Source organism: Musa acuminata, chromosome BXJ2-1 (assembly GCF_036884655.1).
Source record: "Musa acuminata AAA Group cultivar baxijiao chromosome BXJ2-1, Cavendish_Baxijiao_AAA, whole genome shotgun sequence".
NCBI classification, from domain to species: domain Eukaryota; kingdom Viridiplantae; phylum Streptophyta; class Magnoliopsida; order Zingiberales; family Musaceae; genus Musa; species Musa acuminata.
This window is the reverse complement of record NC_088338.1, coordinates 28,079,607-28,094,713: the sequence shown is the minus strand read 5'-3', so window position 1 is coordinate 28,094,713 and position 15,107 is coordinate 28,079,607. Positions and strand designations below refer to the sequence as shown.

Genomic DNA, 15,107 nt, shown 5'->3' with positions numbered 1-15,107 from the left:
TACAAAGCTGGACCTTTGATCCGGGTATCATCAAATACGAGCATGCGAAGAAGACATACGGAAAACCACCTTTTGAACACACAACAACCACGAATTTTTGCTTTCTGCAACAAAAGGTGGAATATCTTGGGCATATCATATCAGAGGAAGGTGTGGCAGTGGACCCCTTCAAAATTGGAGCAATGCAAAAGTGGCCGACCTCGAGAAACATAAAATTGCTACATGGCTTTCTGGGTTTAACAGGCTACTATCGCAAGTTCGTGAAAAACTATGGAAAGATCAGTGCACCACTTACTTCCTTACTAGAAAAAGATGTCTTCCAATGGTTGGACAGAGCCTCCGCTGCCTTCGACAAACTTAAGGCAGCCATGACGACGATGCCGGTGCTAACACTACCAGATTTCAACCGACCCTTCATTATTGAGGCCGACACATCTGGAGTCAGAATTGGAGTCATTCTCATGCAAGATGGTCGACCACTCACATACACTAGCAAGGCATTATCTCCCTCCGATCAAAATATGTCAACATATGATAAGGAGATGCTCGCCATTGTGCGCGCAGCAACGAGGTGGAGATTGTACTTGATCAGGCGATACTTTCAAATCAAGACCGACCATAAAAGCCTAAAATATCTCTTGGAGCAGAAGATATCTTCCCCCGAGCAGCAAAAATGGGTAATAAAACTTCTTGGATTTGATTTTGAAATAACATACAAAAAGGGGAAAGAGAATGTTCTTGCAGATGCGCTTTCGCAGCTACCTGAGCAAGTTGAAGTTTCGACCGTTTCACTTCCGACCAGCGACTTCCTTGAGGATATTAAGATGGAATGGCAGGAAGATTCAGATACTAGTAAGATTATAAAAAAATTGGAGGAAGCACCAAGCCCCATGGCTCATTACAATTGGGACTCAAAAGAATTACACTATAAGGGTACTAAATTGAAAAGGAGTATGACATATCACCCACAAACCAACAGCCAACCGGAAGTTTTAAACAGGTGCTTGGAGACAACCCAAAGCCACCCACCAAATATGACTACCCAAAGAGAACTCCAGACCCAGCCAAGTGCCATTATTGATCGACGGATCGTGACTCGACGACGATGACCCACAAATGAAGTGCTAATATAGTGGGCGAACCTACCAAAAGAAGATGCCACTTGGGAGAACTATGACGACTTGAAGATCAAATTCCCAGAATTCATGAATCATCAGCCTCGAGGACAAGGCTGATTTGAAGAGGGCGGGTCTGTTAGGACTCTAGCTTGGAGCGTCCTAATTGAGAGGGACAATCATGTAAAAATGTTAGGACACTAGCTAGGAGAGTCCTAATTGAGAGGGACATTCTGTTAGGACTCTAGCTAGGAGAGTCCTAATTGTGAGGGGCATTCATGTAGGAGGTTTTTTCTTAGAGAAGAATTAGGAGTTGTAAGGGAATAGGAGTCTTGAGTAGGAGTCCTATTAGGAGTTGGTTAGAAGTAAGAGTCTTAAGTAGGAGTCCTATTAGGAGTTAGGGTTTAGAAGCCCTAAAATAGCCATGTATTCCTTCTCTTTTCTAAAGCAATAGATGAATCTTTTCTGCAGCCTTTGAGCAGCAACTTGGAGGGAGGAACCCCTATAGAGTTCCAAGGAGGCCGATCCCCTAAAGAGATCAACCCCAAGTTTAGAATCTGCAAGGGTTCTAACATCCTTGTACTACTCTGGCCCAAGCACGCTTAACTTCGGAGTTTTGATGGGATCCGGGGATTTAGTGCTGGCATTATCGCACCCGTTTCGCGTGCTTCGTCCCTCGCCTATGTGCACGTCGCAGCCGGCGCATCAACGTCCGGAGCCTCTTGCCCGTCACGAAACCGTCGGCGCTTTCTCGAACGGTCTCGAAATCCCTATTGCAAGCTCTCTCCGAGCCCTAGCCCGACGACTGCATATCGGTCACGGCAAGCGCGTGCAGAAACCATCGGCACTTTCTAGAACGAACTCGGAATCGCTATTGCGACCCCAATCCGGAAAGCTCTCTCCGAGCCCCTAGATACTGACTGCGTAGCGGTCACAGCAAATTTCCAGCCCCAAAACAATCGTCTCGGAGCTCTACGGGAGATGTTTCGTATCTCGGGATGCAAAAAGGAGCGCAACACGAGGACTTCCCAGGGGGTCACCCATCCTGGTACTACTCTGGCCCAAGCACGCTTAACTTCGGAGTTTTGATGGGATCCTGGGATTTAGTGCTGGCATTATCGCACCCGTTTCGCGTGCTTCGTCCCTCGCCTATGTGCACGTCGCAGCCGGCGCATCAACGTCCGGAGCCTCTTGCCCGTCACGAAACCGTCGGCGCTTTCTCGAACGGTTTCGAAATCCCTATTGCAAGCTCTCTCCAAGCCCTAGCTCGACGACTGCGTATCGGTCACAGCAAGCGCGTGCAGAAACCATCGGCACTTTGTAGAAAGAACTCGGAATCGCTATTGCTACCCCAATCCGGAAAGCTCTCTCCTAGCCCCTCGATACTGACAGCGTAGCGGTCACAGCAAATTTCCAGCCCCAAAACAATCGTCTCGGAACTCTACGGGAGTTGTTTCGTATCCCGGGATGCAAAAAGGAGTGCAAAACGAGGACTTCCCAGGGGGTCACCCATCCTAGTACTACTCTGGCCGAAGCACGCTTAACTTCGTAGTTTTGATGGGATCCGGGGATTTAGTGCTGGCATTATCGCACCCGTTTCGTGTGCTTCGTCCCTCGCCTATGTGCACGTCGCAGTCGGCGCATCAACGTCCGGAGCCTCTTGCCCGTCACGAAACCGTCGGCGCTTTCTCGAACGGTCTCGAAATCCCTATTGCAAGCTCTCTCCGAGCCCTATCCCGACGACTGCGTATCGGTCACGGCAAGCGCGTGCAGAAACCATCGGCACTTTCTAGAACGAACTCGGAATCGCTATTGCGACCCCAATCCGGAAAGCTCTCTCCGAGCTCCTCGATACTGACTGCATAGCGGTCACAGTAAATTTCCAGCCCCAAAACAATCGTCTCGGAGCTCTACGGGAGATGTTTCGTATCTCAGGATGCAAAAAGGAGTGCAACACGAGGACTTCCCAGGGGGTCACCCATCCTAGTACTACTCTGGCCCAAGCACGATTAACTTCGGAGTTTTGATGGGATCCGGGGATTTAGTGCTGGCATTATCGCACCCGTTTCGCGTGCTTCGTCCCTCGCCTATGTGCACGTCGCAGCCGGCGCATCAACGTTCGGAGCCTCTTGCCCGTCACGAAACCGTCGGCGCTTTCTCGAACGGTTTCGAAATCCCTATTGCAAGCTCTCTCCGAGCCCTATCCCGACGACTGCGTATCGGTCACGGCAAGCGCGTGCAGAAACCATCGGCACTTTCTAGAACGAACTCGGAATCGCTATTGCGACCCCAATCCGGAAAGCTCTCTCCGAGCTCCTCGATACTGACTGCATAGCGGTCACAGTAAATTTCCAGCCCCAAAACAATCGTCTCGGAGCTCTACGGGAGATGTTTCGTATCTCAGGATGCAAAAAGGAGTGCAACACGAGGACTTCCCAGGGGGTCACCCATCCTAGTACTACTCTGGCCCAAGCACGATTAACTTCGGAGTTTTGATGGGATCCGGGGATTTAGTGCTGGCATTATCGCACCCGTTTCGCGTGCTTCGTCCCTCGCCTATGTGCACGTCGCAGCCGGCGCATCAACGTTCGGAGCCTCTTGCCCGTCACGAAACCGTCGGCGCTTTCTCGAACGGTTTCGAAATCCCTATTGCAAGCTCTCTCCGAGCCCTAGCCCGACGACTGCGTATCGGTCACGGCAAGCGCGTGCAGAAACCATCGGCACTTTCTAGAACGAACTCGGAATCGCTATTGCGACCCCAATCCGGAAAGCTCTCTCCGAGCCCCTCGAAACTGACTGCGTAGCGGTCATAGCAAATTTCCAGCCCCAAAACAATCGTCTCGGAGCTCCACGGGAGATGCTTCGTATCCCGGGATGCAAAAAGGAGTGCAACACGAGGACTTCCCAAGGGGTCACCCATCCTTGTACTACTCTGGCCCAAGCACGCTTAACTTCGGAGTTTTGATGGGATCCGGGGATTTAGTGCTGGCATTATCGCACCCGTTTCGCGTGCTTCGTCCCTCGCCTATGTGCACGTCGCAGCCGGCGCATCAACGTCCGGAGCCTCTTGCCCGTCACGAAACCGTCGGCGCTTTCTCGAACGGTCTCGAAATCCCTATTGCAAGCTCTCTCCGAGCCCTAGCCCGACGACTGCATATCGGTCACGGCAAGCGCGTGCAGAAACCATCGGCACTTTCTAGAACGAACTCGGAATCGCTATTGCGACCCCAATCCGGAAAGCTCTCTCCGAGCCCCTAGATACTGACTGCGTAGCGGTCACAGCAAATTTCCAGCCCCAAAACAATCGTCTCGGAGCTCTACGGGAGATGTTTCGTATCTCGGGATGCAAAAAGGAGCGCAACACGAGGACTTCCCAGGGGGTCACCCATCCTGGTACTACTCTGGCCCAAGCACGCTTAACTTCGGAGTTTTGATGGGATCCTGGGATTTAGTGCTGGCATTATCGCACCCGTTTCGCGTGCTTCGTCCCTCGCCTATGTGCACGTCGCAGCCGGCGCATCAACGTCCGGAGCCTCTTGCCCGTCACGAAACCGTCGGCGCTTTCTCGAACGGTTTCGAAATCCCTATTGCAAGCTCTCTCCAAGCCCTAGCTCGACGACTGCGTATCGGTCACAGCAAGCGCGTGCAGAAACCATCGGCACTTTGTAGAAAGAACTCGGAATCGCTATTGCTACCCCAATCCGGAAAGCTCTCTCCTAGCCCCTCGATACTGACAGCGTAGCGGTCACAGCAAATTTCCAGCCCCAAAACAATCGTCTCGGAACTCTACGGGAGTTGTTTCGTATCCCGGGATGCAAAAAGGAGTGCAAAACGAGGACTTCCCAGGGGGTCACCCATCCTAGTACTACTCTGGCCGAAGCACGCTTAACTTCGTAGTTTTGATGGGATCCGGGGATTTAGTGCTGGCATTATCGCACCCGTTTCGTGTGCTTCGTCCCTCGCCTATGTGCACGTCGCAGTCGGCGCATCAACGTCCGGAGCCTCTTGCCCGTCACGAAACCGTCGGCGCTTTCCCGAACGGTCTCGAAATCCCTATTGCAAGTTCTCTCCGAGCCCTAGCGCGACGACTGCGTATCGGTCACGGCAAGCGCGTGCAGAAACCATCGGCACTTTCTAGAACGAACTCAGAATCGCTATTGCGACCCCAATCCGGAAAGCTCTCTCCGAGCCCCTCGATACTGACTGCGTAGCGGTCACAGCAAATTTCCAGCCCCAAAAAAATCGTCTCGGAGCTCTACGGGAGATGTTTCGTATCTCGGGATGCAAAAAGGAGTGCAAAACGAGGACTTCCCAGGGGGTCACCCATCGTTGTACTACTCTGGCCCAAGCACGCTTAACTTCGGAGTTTTGATGGGATCCGGGGATTTAGTGCTGGCATTATCGCACCCGTTTCGTGTGCTTCGTCCCTCGCCTATGTGCACGTCGCAGCCGGCGCATCAACGTCCGGAGCCTCTTGCCCGTCACGAAACCGTCGGCGCTTTCTCGAACGGTTTCGAAATCCCTATTGCAAGCTCTATCCGAGCCCTAGCCCGACGACTGCGTATCGGTCACGGCAAGCGCGTGCAGAAACCATCGGCACTTTCTAGAACGAACTCGGAATCGCTATTGCGACCCCAATCCGGAAAGCTCTCTCCGAGCCCCTCGAAACTGACTGCGTAGCGGTCATAGCAAATTTCCAGCCCCAAAACAATCGTCTCGGAGCTCCACGGGAGATGCTTCGTATCCCGGGATGCAAAAAGGAGTGCAACACGAGGACTTCCCAAGGGGTCACCCATCCTTGTACTACTCTGGCCCAAGCACGCTTAACTTCGGAGTTTTGATGGGATCCGGGGATTTAGTGCTGGCATTATCGTACCCGTTTCGCGTGCTTCGTCCCTCGCCTATGTGCACGTCGCAGCCGGCGCATCAACGTCCGGAGCCTCTTGCCCGTCACGAAACCGTCGGCGCTTTCTCGAACGGTCTCGAAATCCCTATTGCAAGCTCTCTCCGAGCCCTAGCCCGACGACTGCATATCGGTCACGGCAAGCGCGTGCAGAAACCATCGGCACTTTCTAGAACGAACTCGGAATCGCTATTGCGACCCCAATCCGGAAAGCTCTCTCCGAGCCCCTAGATACTGACTGCGTAGCGGTCACAGCAAATTTCCAGCCCCAAAACAATCGTCTCGGAGCTCTACGGGAGATGTTTCGTATCTCGGGATGCAAAAAGGAGCGCAACACGAGGACTTCCCAGGGGGTCACCCATCCTGGTACTACTCTGGCCCAAGCACGCTTAACTTCGGAGTTTTGATGGGATCCTGGGATTTAGTGCTGGCATTATCGCACCCGTTTCGCGTGCTTCGTCCCTCGCCTATGTGCACGTCGCAGCCGGCGCATCAACGTCCGGAGCCTCTTGCCCGTCACGAAACCGTCGGCGCTTTCTCGAACGGTTTCGAAATCCCTATTGCAAGCTCTCTCCAAGCCCTAGCTCGACGACTGCGTATCGGTCACAGCAAGCGCGTGCAGAAACCATCGGCACTTTGTAGAAAGAACTCGGAATCGCTATTGCTACCCCAATCCGGAAAGCTCTCTCCTAGCCCCTCGATACTGACAGCGTAGCGGTCACAGCAAATTTCCAGCCCCAAAACAATCGTCTCGGAACTCTACGGGAGTTGTTTCGTATCCCGGGATGCAAAAAGGAGTGCAAAACGAGGACTTCCCAGGGGGTCACCCATCCTAGTACTACTCTGGCCGAAGCACGCTTAACTTCGTAGTTTTGATGGGATCCGGGGATTTAGTGCTGGCATTATCGCACCCGTTTCGTGTGCTTCGTCCCTCGCCTATGTGCACGTCGCAGTCGGCGCATCAACGTCCGGAGCCTCTTGCCCGTCACGAAACCGTCGGCGCTTTCCCGAACGGTCTCGAAATCCCTATTGCAAGTTCTCTCCGAGCCCTAGCGCGACGACTGCGTATCGGTCACGGCAAGCGCGTGCAGAAACCATCGGCACTTTCTAAAACGAACTCGGAATCGCTATTGCTACCCCAATCCGGAAAGCTCTATCCGAGCCCCTCGATACTGACAGCGTAGCGGTCACAGCAAATTTCCAGCCCCAAAACAATCGTCTCGGAGCTCTACGGGAGATGTTTCGTATCTCGGGATGCAAAAAGGAGTGCAACACGAGGACTTCCCAGGGGGTCACCCATCCTGGTACTACTCTGGCCCAAGCACGCTTAACTTCGGAGTTTTGATGGGATCCTGGGATTTAGTGCTGGCATTATCGCACCCGTTTCGCGTGCTTCGTCCCTCGCCTATGTGCACGTCGCAGCCGGCGCATCAACGTCCGGAGCCTCTTGCCCGTCACGAAACCGTCGGCGCTTTCTCGAACGGTCTCGAAATCCCTATTGCAAGCTCTCTCCGAGCCCTAGCCCGACGACTGCGTATCGGTCACGGCAAGCGCGTGCAGAAACCATCGGCACTTTCTAGAACGAACTCAGAATCGCTATTGCGACCCCAATCCGGAAAGCTCTCTCCGAGCCCCTCGATACTGACTGCGTAGCGGTCACAGCAAATTTCCAGCCCCAAAAAAATCGCCTCGGAGCTCTACGGGAGATGTTTCGTATCTCGGGATGCAAAAAGGAGTGCAAAACGAGGACTTCCCAGGGGGTCACCCATCGTTGTACTACTCTGGCCCAAGCACGCTTAACTTCGGAGTTTTGATGGGATCCGGGGATTTAGTGCTGGCATTATCGCACCCGTTTCGTGTGCTTCGTCCCTCGCCTATGTGCACGTCGCAGCCGGCGCATCAACGTCCGGAGCCTCTTGCCCGTCACGAAACCGTCGGTGCTTTCTCGAACGGTTTCGAAATCCCTATTGCAAGCTCTATCCGAGCCCTATCCCGACGACTGCGTATCGGTCACGGCAAGCGCGTGCAGAAACCATCGGCACTTTCTAGAACGAACTCGGAATCGCTATTGCGACCCCAATCCGGACAGCTCTCTCCGAGCCCCTCGAAACTGACTGCGTAGCGGTCATAGCAAATTTCCAGCCCCAAAACAATCGTCTCGGAGCTCCACGGGAGATGCTTCGTATCCCGGGATGCAAAAAGGAGTGCAACACGAGGACTTCCCAAGGGGTCACCCATCCTTGTACTTCTCTGGCCCAAGCACGCTTAACTTCGGAGTTTTGATGGGATCCGGGGATTTAGTGCTGGCATTATCGCACCCGTTTCGCGTGCTTCGTCACTCGCCTATGTGCACGTCGCAGCCGGCGCATCAACGTCCGGAGCCTCTTGCCCGTCACGAAACCGTCGGCGCTTTCTCGAACGGTCTCGAAATCCCTATTGCAAGCTCTCTCCGAGCCCTAGCCCGACGACTGCATATCGGTCACGGCAAGCGCGTGCAGAAACCATCGGCACTTTCTAGAACGAACTCGGAATCGCTATTGCGACCCCAATCCGGAAAGCTCTCTCCGAGCCCCTAGATACTGACTGCGTAGCGGTCACAGCAAATTTCCAGCCCCAAAACAATCGTCTCGGAGCTCTACGGGAGATGTTTCGTATCTCGGGATGCAAAAAGGAGCGCAACACGAGGACTTCCCAGGGGGTCACCCATCCTGGTACTACTCTGGCCCAAGCACGCTTAACTTCGGAGTTTTGATGGGATCCTGGGATTTAGTGCTGGCATTATCGCACCCGTTTCGCGTGCTTCGTCCCTCGCCTATGTGCACGTCGCAGCCGGCGCATCAACGTCCGGAGCCTCTTGCCCGTCACGAAACCGTCGGCGCTTTCTCGAACGGTCTCGAAATCCCTATTGCAAGCTCTCTCCGAGCCCTATCCCGACGACTGCGTATCGGTCACGGCAAGCGCGTGCAGAAACCATCGGCACTTTCTAGAACGAACTCGGAATCGCTATTGCGACCCCAATCCGGAAAGCTCTCTCCGAGCCCCTCGATACTGACTGCGTAGCGGTCACAGCAAATTTCCAGCCCCAAAAAAATCGTCTCGGAGCTCTACGGGAGATGTTTCGTATCTCGGGATGCAAAAAGGAGTGCAAAACGAGGACATCCCAGGGGGTCACCCATCGTTGTACTACTCTGGCCCAAGCACGCTTAACTTCGGAGTTTTGATGGGATCCGGGGATTTAGTGCTGGCATTATCGCACCCGTTTCGTGTGCTTCGTCCCTCGCCTATGTGCACATCGCAGCCGGTGCATCAACGTCCGGAGCCTCTTGCCCGTCACGAAACCGTCGGCGCTTTCTCGAACGGTCTCGAAATCCCTATTGCAAGCTCTCTCCGAGCCCTAGCCCGACGACTGCGTATCGGTCACGGCAAGCGCATGCAGAAACTATCGGCACTTTCTAGAACGAACTCGGAATCGCTATTGTGACCCCAATCCGGAAAGCTCTCTCCGAGCCCCTCGATACTGACTGCGTAGCGGTCATAACAAATTTCCAGCCCCAAAACAATCGTCTCGGAGCTCTACGGGAGATGTTTCGTATCTCGGGATGCAAAAAGGAGTGCAACACGAGGACTTCCCAGGGGGTCACCCATCCTTGTACTACTCTGGCCCAAGCACGCTTAACTTCGGAGTTTTGATGGGATCCGGGGATTTAGTGCTGGCATTATCGCACCCGTTTCGCGTGCTTCGTCCCTCGCCTATGTGCACGTCGCAGCCGGCGCATCAAAGTCCGGAGCCTCTTGCCCGTCACGAAACCGTCGGCGCTTTCTCGAACGGTTTCGAAATCCCTATTGCAAGCTCTCTCCGAGCCCTAGCTCGACGACTGCGTATCGGTCACGGCAAGCGCGTGCAGAAACCATCGGCACTTTCTAGAACGAACTCGGAATCGCTATTGCGACCCCAATCCGGAAAGCTCTCTCCGAGCCCCTCGAAACTGACTGCGTAGCGGTCATAGCAAATTTCCAGCCCCAAAACAATCGTCTCGGAGCTCTACGGGAGATGTTTCGTATCCCGGGATGCAAAAAGGAGTGCGACACGAGGACTTCCCAAGGGGTCACCCATCCTTGTACTACTCTGGCCCAAGCACGCTTAACTTCGGAGTTTTGATGGGATCCGGGGATTTAGTGCTGGCATTATCGCACCCGTTTCGCGTGCTTCGTCCCTCGCCTATGTGCACGTCGTAGCCGGCGCATCAACGTCCGGAGCCTCTTGCCCGTCACGAAACCGTCGGCGCTTTCTCGAACGGTCTCGAAATCCCTATTGCAAGCTCTCTCCGAGCCCTAGCCCGACGACTGCGTATCGGTCACGGCAAGCGCGTGCATAAACCATCGGCACTTTCTAGAACGAACTCGGAATCGCTATTGCGACCCCAATCCGGAAAGCTATCTCCGAGCCCCTCGAAACTGACTGCGTAGTGGTCATAGCAAATTTCCAGCCCCAAAACAATCGTCTCGGTGCTCTACGGGAGATGTTTCGTATCTCGGGATGCAAAAAGGAGTGCAACACGAGGACTTCCCAGGGGGTCACCCATCCTTGTACTACTCTAGCCCAAGCACGCTTAACTTCGGAGTTTTGATGGGATCCGGGGATTTAGTGCTGGCATTATCGCACCCGTTTCGCGTGCTTCGTCCCTCGCCTATGTGCACGTCGCAGCCGGCGCATCAACGTTCGGAGCCTCTTGCCCGTCACGAAACAGTCGGTGCTTTCTCGAACGGTTTCGAAATCCCTATTGCAAGCTCTCTCCGAGCCCTAGCCCGACGACTGCGTATCGGTCACGGCAAGCACGTGCAGAAACCATCGGCACTTTCTAGAACGAACTCGTAATCGCTATTGCGACCCCAATCCGGAAAGCTCTCTCCGAGCCCCTCGAAACTGACTGCGTAGCGGTCTTAGCAAATTTCCAGCCCCAAAACAATCGTCTCGGAGCTCTACGGGAGATGTTTCGTATCTCGGGATGCAAAAAGGAGTGCAACACGAGGACTTCCCAGGGGGTCACCCATCCTGGTACTACTCTGGCCCAAGCACGCTTAACTTCGGAGTTTTGATGGGATCCGGGGATTTAGTGCTGGCATTATCGCACCCGTTTCGCGTGCTTCGTCCCTCGCCTATGTGCACGTCGCAGCCGGCGCATCAACGTCCGGAGCCTCTTGCCCGTCACGAAACCGTCGGCGCTTTCTCGAACGGCTTCGAAATCCCTATTGCAAGCTCTCTCCGAGCCCTAGGTCGACGACTGCGTATCGGTCACGGCAAGCGCGTACAGAAACCATCGGCACTTTCTAGAAAGAACTCGGAATCGCTATTGCTACCCCAATCCGGAAAGCTCTCTCCGAGCCCCTCGATACTGACAGCGTAGCGGTCACAGCAAATTTCCAGCCCCAAAACAATCGTCTTGGAACTCTACGGGAGTTGTTTCGTATCCCGGGATGCAAAAAGGAGTGCAAAACGAGGACTTCGCAGGGGGTCACCCATCCTAGTACTACTCTGGCCGAAGCACGCTTAACTTCGAAGTTTTGATGGGATCCGGGGATTTAGTGCTGGCATTATCGCACCCGTTTCGTGTGCTTCGTCCCTCGCCTATGTGCACGTCGCAGTCGGCGCATCAACGTCCGGAGCCTCTTGCCCGTCACGAAACCGTCGGCGCTTTCCCGAACGGTCTCGAAATCCCTATTGCAAGTTCTCTCCGAGCCCTAGCCCGACGACTGCGTATCGGTCACGGCAAGCGCGTGCAGAAACCATCGGCACTTTCTAGAACGAACTCGGAATCGCTATTGCGACCCCAATCCGGAAAGCTCTATCCGAGCCCCTCGATACTGACAGCGTAGCGGTCACAGCAAATTTCCAGCCCCAAAACAATCGTCTCAGAGCTCTACGGGAGATGTTTCGTATCTCGGGATGCAAAAAGGAGTGCAACACGAGGACTTCCCAGGGGGTCACCCATCCTGGTACTACTCTGGCCCAAGCACGCTTAACTTCGGAGTTTTGATGGGATACGGGGATTTAGTGCTGGCATTGTCGCACCCGTTTCGCGTGCTTCGTCCCTCACCAATGTGCACATCGCAGCCGGCGCATCTACGTCCGGAGCCTCTTGCCCGTCACGAAACCATCGGCGCTTTCTCGAACGGTCTCGAAATCCCTATTGCAAGCTCTCTCCGAGCCCTAGCCCGACGACTGCGTATCGGTCACGGCAAGCGCGTGCAGAAACCATCGGCACTTTCTAGAACGAACTCGGAATCGCTATTGCGACCCCAATCCGGAAAGCTCTCTCCGAGCCCCTCGAAACTGACAGCGTAGCGGTCACAGCAAATTTCCAGCCCCAAAACAATCGTCTCAGAGCTCTACGGGAGATGTTTCGTATCTCGGGATGCAAAAAGGAGTGCAACACGAGGACTTCCCAGGGGGTCACCCATCCTAGTACTACTCTGGCCCAAGCACGCTTAACTTCGGAGTTTTGATGGGATCCAGGGATTTAGTGCTGGCATTATCACACCCATTTCGCGTGCTTCGTCCCTCGCCTATGTGCACATCGCAGCCGGCGCATCAACGTCCGGAGCCTCTTGCCCGTCACGAAACCGTCTGCGCTTTCTCGAACGGTCTCGAAATCCCTATTGCAAGCTCTCTCCGAGCCCTAGCCCGACGACTGCGTATCGGTCACGGCAAGCGCGTGCAGAAACCATCGGCACTTTCTAGAACGAACTCGGAATCGCTATTGCGACCCCAATCCGGAAAGCTCTCTCCGAGCCCCTCGATACTGACTGCGTAGCGGTCACAGCAAATTTCCAGCCCCACAACAATCGTCTCGGAGCTCTACGGGAGATGTTTCGTATCTCGGGATGCAAAAAGGAGTGCAACACGAGGACTTCCCAGGGGGTCACCCATCTTAGTACTACTCTGGCCCAAGCACGCTTAACTTCGGAGTTTTGATGGGATCCGGGGATTTAGTGCTGGCAATATCGCATCCGTTTCGCGTGCTTCGTCCCTCGCCTATGTGTGTTAGGATCGAGAGCACTAAGAGGGGGGGGGGTGAATTAGTGCAGCGGATATTTTTTAGCGATTAAAAAGCGAAGGCTGCGTTCGTTCGACAAAGACTATTTTGATGCAAAAACCGATTCTAAGATTACTTATGATTAAGTGCAGTTTACGTTTAAGTGCAGTTAGCGTCTAAACGCAGTTACCGTCTAAATGCAGATTGCGTCTAAACTCAGATTGCGTCTAAGCGCAGTTTGCGTCTTAGCGCAGATTGCGTCTAAGCGCAGATTGCGTCTAAACGCAGATTGCGTCTAAGCACAGATTGAGCAGAAGTATAAAGACAATGTGCTGTTGTTGTACAGCTCAAAAGGTAATCTGCAAATAACAGATTTACGTCTAAACGCAGATTTGCGTCTAAACGCAGATTTACGTCTAAACGCAGATTTACGTCTTACACGCAGATTTACGTCTTAGACGCAGATTTACGTCTGAACTTTGAAACTCGTTTGTATATTCGCAGAGGGCAGTATGCAGTTGAAATCAAGACGTAAACGTAAACTGAAATATGACGATTGTGCGAGGAAAGCCGATTTACGTCTAAATGCAGTTTTACGTCTAAATGTTGAAACTCGTTCGTAAAATTGCAGAAGACAGTTTGCAGTTATAAATAGAATCAAACTGTAAGTGTAAACTGCAAAGAAACTCGTTTTCAAAAGCACAGAGGACAGTTCTGCAGAATCAAAACGTAAACGTAAACTGTAATGTACTAAAACACGACTTTACGTCTGAATGCAGATTCGGAAGAACAGCACTTAGAACTTGTTCGTGAAAGCGCAGAGAGCAGTAGTAGTGGAGGAGGTTTGCAGTAAAGATAAAGTGCTCAAAGATAAACGCAAACCAGAGATTTAGAGTGGTTCGGTCAGTCCTGACCTACTCCACTTTTGGCTTCCTCCACCGACGAGGTTGCCGACGTCAACTAGGGGCCTTCCTTCAATGGGTGAAGGCCAAACTGCCCTTTTACAGTTTCTCTCCTTTTGACAGGCTCAGGAGACAACCTTTACAGACCTTTCTCTCCTCACTTTACAACTGAAAACTTGAAGAACAGAAGGAGGAGACTTAAAGGCTTTACAATCACTTTTGAGCTCTTAGAATCACAGAAAAGATCAAGATTTCGGTGTAGGTCTGTATCTTTTCAGTGTTGAATGGATGGGGAATTTATAGGCCCCAACCCAATTCAAATTTGGAGCTCAAAACGATCAAATCCCGGAATTCCGGGATCAGGCGGTTGCACCTCTTGACTGGAGAGGTTGCACCGCCTGGCAGAGCTCGAAGACCGAGCTCAGGCGGTGCCACCTCTCTGCCAGGGAGGTTGCACCGCCCAGTCTTGCTCGAAGACTGAGCTCAGGCGGTGCCACCTCTCTGCCAGGGAGGTTGCACCGCCCAGTCTAGCTCGAAGACTGAGCTCAGGCGGTGCCACCTCTCTGCCAGGGAGGTTGCACCGCCCAGTCTAGCTCGAAGACTGAGCTCAGGCGGTGCCACCTCCCGGCTGGGGAGGTTGCACCGCCCAGTCTCGCTGGGAGGCTTAGCCCAGGCGGTGCCACCTCCTGGCCTGGGCGGTTGCACCTCCTGGTGCAATCAGGGTCCGAATGGTTCATTCCATTCGACCCAATTTCAATCTTTCAGGGGCCCAATTGCCCCAAGATTAAGCCAATGGGATCACCTCCCATTTTCTAACTTAATCATCGTGCTAACTACGATTAAATCTAAGACAACTTCTGCAGCTTTGCTTCGGTGCGTCAATCGCTCCTTCCGGCGAGTTTCCGGCGAACTTCCATCGATCATCCGATGAACCCTCGGTGATGCTCCTGCGGACTTCCGGCAAACTCCTGGACTTTGCGACGATCCACTTGGCAAGTTCCGACGAGCTTCGCTTGGCAAGCTTCTGGACTTCTCGGATCTGTTCTCGCAGAACCTCCGACGACCGTCCGAACTTCCGTCAAACTCTCGAACTCCCAACGTGATCATGAACTTGACTCCGGCGCAACTCCTGCTGCTTGTCTCTCTTTCATCG

The 15,107-nt window shown here is 53.5% G+C and overlaps 18 non-coding genes and 6 pseudogenes across 18 annotated transcripts; all 24 read right to left on the bottom strand.

Annotated features, from left to right (window-relative positions):
- Nucleotides 1-2,122: 2,122 nt before the first annotated feature.
- Nucleotides 2,123-2,241, bottom strand: LOC135600904 (5S ribosomal RNA). Its single transcript, XR_010483214.1, has one exon. It is a non-coding gene; the product is annotated as a 5S ribosomal RNA (ribosomal RNA).
- A 350-nt stretch (nt 2,242-2,591) lies between these two features.
- LOC135603191 (5S ribosomal RNA) lies at nt 2,592-2,710 on the bottom strand (annotated as a pseudogene).
- Nucleotides 2,711-3,060: 350 nt separating this feature from the next.
- Nucleotides 3,061-3,179, bottom strand: LOC135599966 (5S ribosomal RNA). The gene has a single exon (XR_010482303.1). It is a non-coding gene; the product is annotated as a 5S ribosomal RNA (ribosomal RNA).
- Nucleotides 3,180-3,529: 350 nt separating this feature from the next.
- On the bottom strand, nt 3,530-3,648 carry LOC135599965 (5S ribosomal RNA). The gene has a single exon (XR_010482302.1). It is a non-coding gene; the product is annotated as a 5S ribosomal RNA (ribosomal RNA).
- Nucleotides 3,649-3,998: 350 nt separating this feature from the next.
- On the bottom strand, nt 3,999-4,117 carry LOC135600373 (5S ribosomal RNA). Its single transcript, XR_010482696.1, has one exon. It is a non-coding gene; the product is annotated as a 5S ribosomal RNA (ribosomal RNA).
- A 350-nt stretch (nt 4,118-4,467) lies between these two features.
- Nucleotides 4,468-4,586, bottom strand: LOC135600903 (5S ribosomal RNA). Its single transcript, XR_010483213.1, has one exon. It is a non-coding gene; the product is annotated as a 5S ribosomal RNA (ribosomal RNA).
- Nucleotides 4,587-4,936: 350 nt separating this feature from the next.
- LOC135603190 (5S ribosomal RNA) lies at nt 4,937-5,055 on the bottom strand (annotated as a pseudogene).
- Nucleotides 5,056-5,405: 350 nt separating this feature from the next.
- On the bottom strand, nt 5,406-5,524 carry LOC135601054 (5S ribosomal RNA). The gene has a single exon (XR_010483359.1). It is a non-coding gene; the product is annotated as a 5S ribosomal RNA (ribosomal RNA).
- A 350-nt stretch (nt 5,525-5,874) lies between these two features.
- On the bottom strand, nt 5,875-5,993 carry LOC135601733 (5S ribosomal RNA; annotated as a pseudogene).
- Nucleotides 5,994-6,343: 350 nt separating this feature from the next.
- LOC135600902 (5S ribosomal RNA) lies at nt 6,344-6,462 on the bottom strand. The gene has a single exon (XR_010483212.1). It is a non-coding gene; the product is annotated as a 5S ribosomal RNA (ribosomal RNA).
- A 350-nt stretch (nt 6,463-6,812) lies between these two features.
- LOC135603188 (5S ribosomal RNA) lies at nt 6,813-6,931 on the bottom strand (annotated as a pseudogene).
- Nucleotides 6,932-7,281: 350 nt separating this feature from the next.
- On the bottom strand, nt 7,282-7,400 carry LOC135600452 (5S ribosomal RNA). The gene has a single exon (XR_010482773.1). It is a non-coding gene; the product is annotated as a 5S ribosomal RNA (ribosomal RNA).
- A 350-nt stretch (nt 7,401-7,750) lies between these two features.
- LOC135601053 (5S ribosomal RNA) lies at nt 7,751-7,869 on the bottom strand. The gene has a single exon (XR_010483358.1). It is a non-coding gene; the product is annotated as a 5S ribosomal RNA (ribosomal RNA).
- Nucleotides 7,870-8,219: 350 nt separating this feature from the next.
- Nucleotides 8,220-8,338, bottom strand: LOC135600654 (5S ribosomal RNA). Its single transcript, XR_010482972.1, has one exon. It is a non-coding gene; the product is annotated as a 5S ribosomal RNA (ribosomal RNA).
- A 350-nt stretch (nt 8,339-8,688) lies between these two features.
- LOC135600901 (5S ribosomal RNA) lies at nt 8,689-8,807 on the bottom strand. Its single transcript, XR_010483211.1, has one exon. It is a non-coding gene; the product is annotated as a 5S ribosomal RNA (ribosomal RNA).
- Nucleotides 8,808-9,157: 350 nt separating this feature from the next.
- Nucleotides 9,158-9,276, bottom strand: LOC135602572 (5S ribosomal RNA; annotated as a pseudogene).
- Nucleotides 9,277-9,626: 350 nt separating this feature from the next.
- LOC135600196 (5S ribosomal RNA) lies at nt 9,627-9,745 on the bottom strand. Its single transcript, XR_010482523.1, has one exon. It is a non-coding gene; the product is annotated as a 5S ribosomal RNA (ribosomal RNA).
- Nucleotides 9,746-10,095: 350 nt separating this feature from the next.
- On the bottom strand, nt 10,096-10,214 carry LOC135600239 (5S ribosomal RNA). The gene has a single exon (XR_010482565.1). It is a non-coding gene; the product is annotated as a 5S ribosomal RNA (ribosomal RNA).
- Nucleotides 10,215-10,564: 350 nt separating this feature from the next.
- On the bottom strand, nt 10,565-10,683 carry LOC135599990 (5S ribosomal RNA). Its single transcript, XR_010482326.1, has one exon. It is a non-coding gene; the product is annotated as a 5S ribosomal RNA (ribosomal RNA).
- A 350-nt stretch (nt 10,684-11,033) lies between these two features.
- LOC135599544 (5S ribosomal RNA) lies at nt 11,034-11,152 on the bottom strand. The gene has a single exon (XR_010481898.1). It is a non-coding gene; the product is annotated as a 5S ribosomal RNA (ribosomal RNA).
- A 350-nt stretch (nt 11,153-11,502) lies between these two features.
- Nucleotides 11,503-11,621, bottom strand: LOC135603058 (5S ribosomal RNA; annotated as a pseudogene).
- Nucleotides 11,622-11,971: 350 nt separating this feature from the next.
- Nucleotides 11,972-12,090, bottom strand: LOC135600695 (5S ribosomal RNA). The gene has a single exon (XR_010483011.1). It is a non-coding gene; the product is annotated as a 5S ribosomal RNA (ribosomal RNA).
- Nucleotides 12,091-12,440: 350 nt separating this feature from the next.
- On the bottom strand, nt 12,441-12,559 carry LOC135600104 (5S ribosomal RNA). The gene has a single exon (XR_010482435.1). It is a non-coding gene; the product is annotated as a 5S ribosomal RNA (ribosomal RNA).
- A 350-nt stretch (nt 12,560-12,909) lies between these two features.
- LOC135600899 (5S ribosomal RNA) lies at nt 12,910-13,028 on the bottom strand. Its single transcript, XR_010483209.1, has one exon. It is a non-coding gene; the product is annotated as a 5S ribosomal RNA (ribosomal RNA).
- Between the last annotated feature and the right edge of the window lie 2,079 nt (nt 13,029-15,107).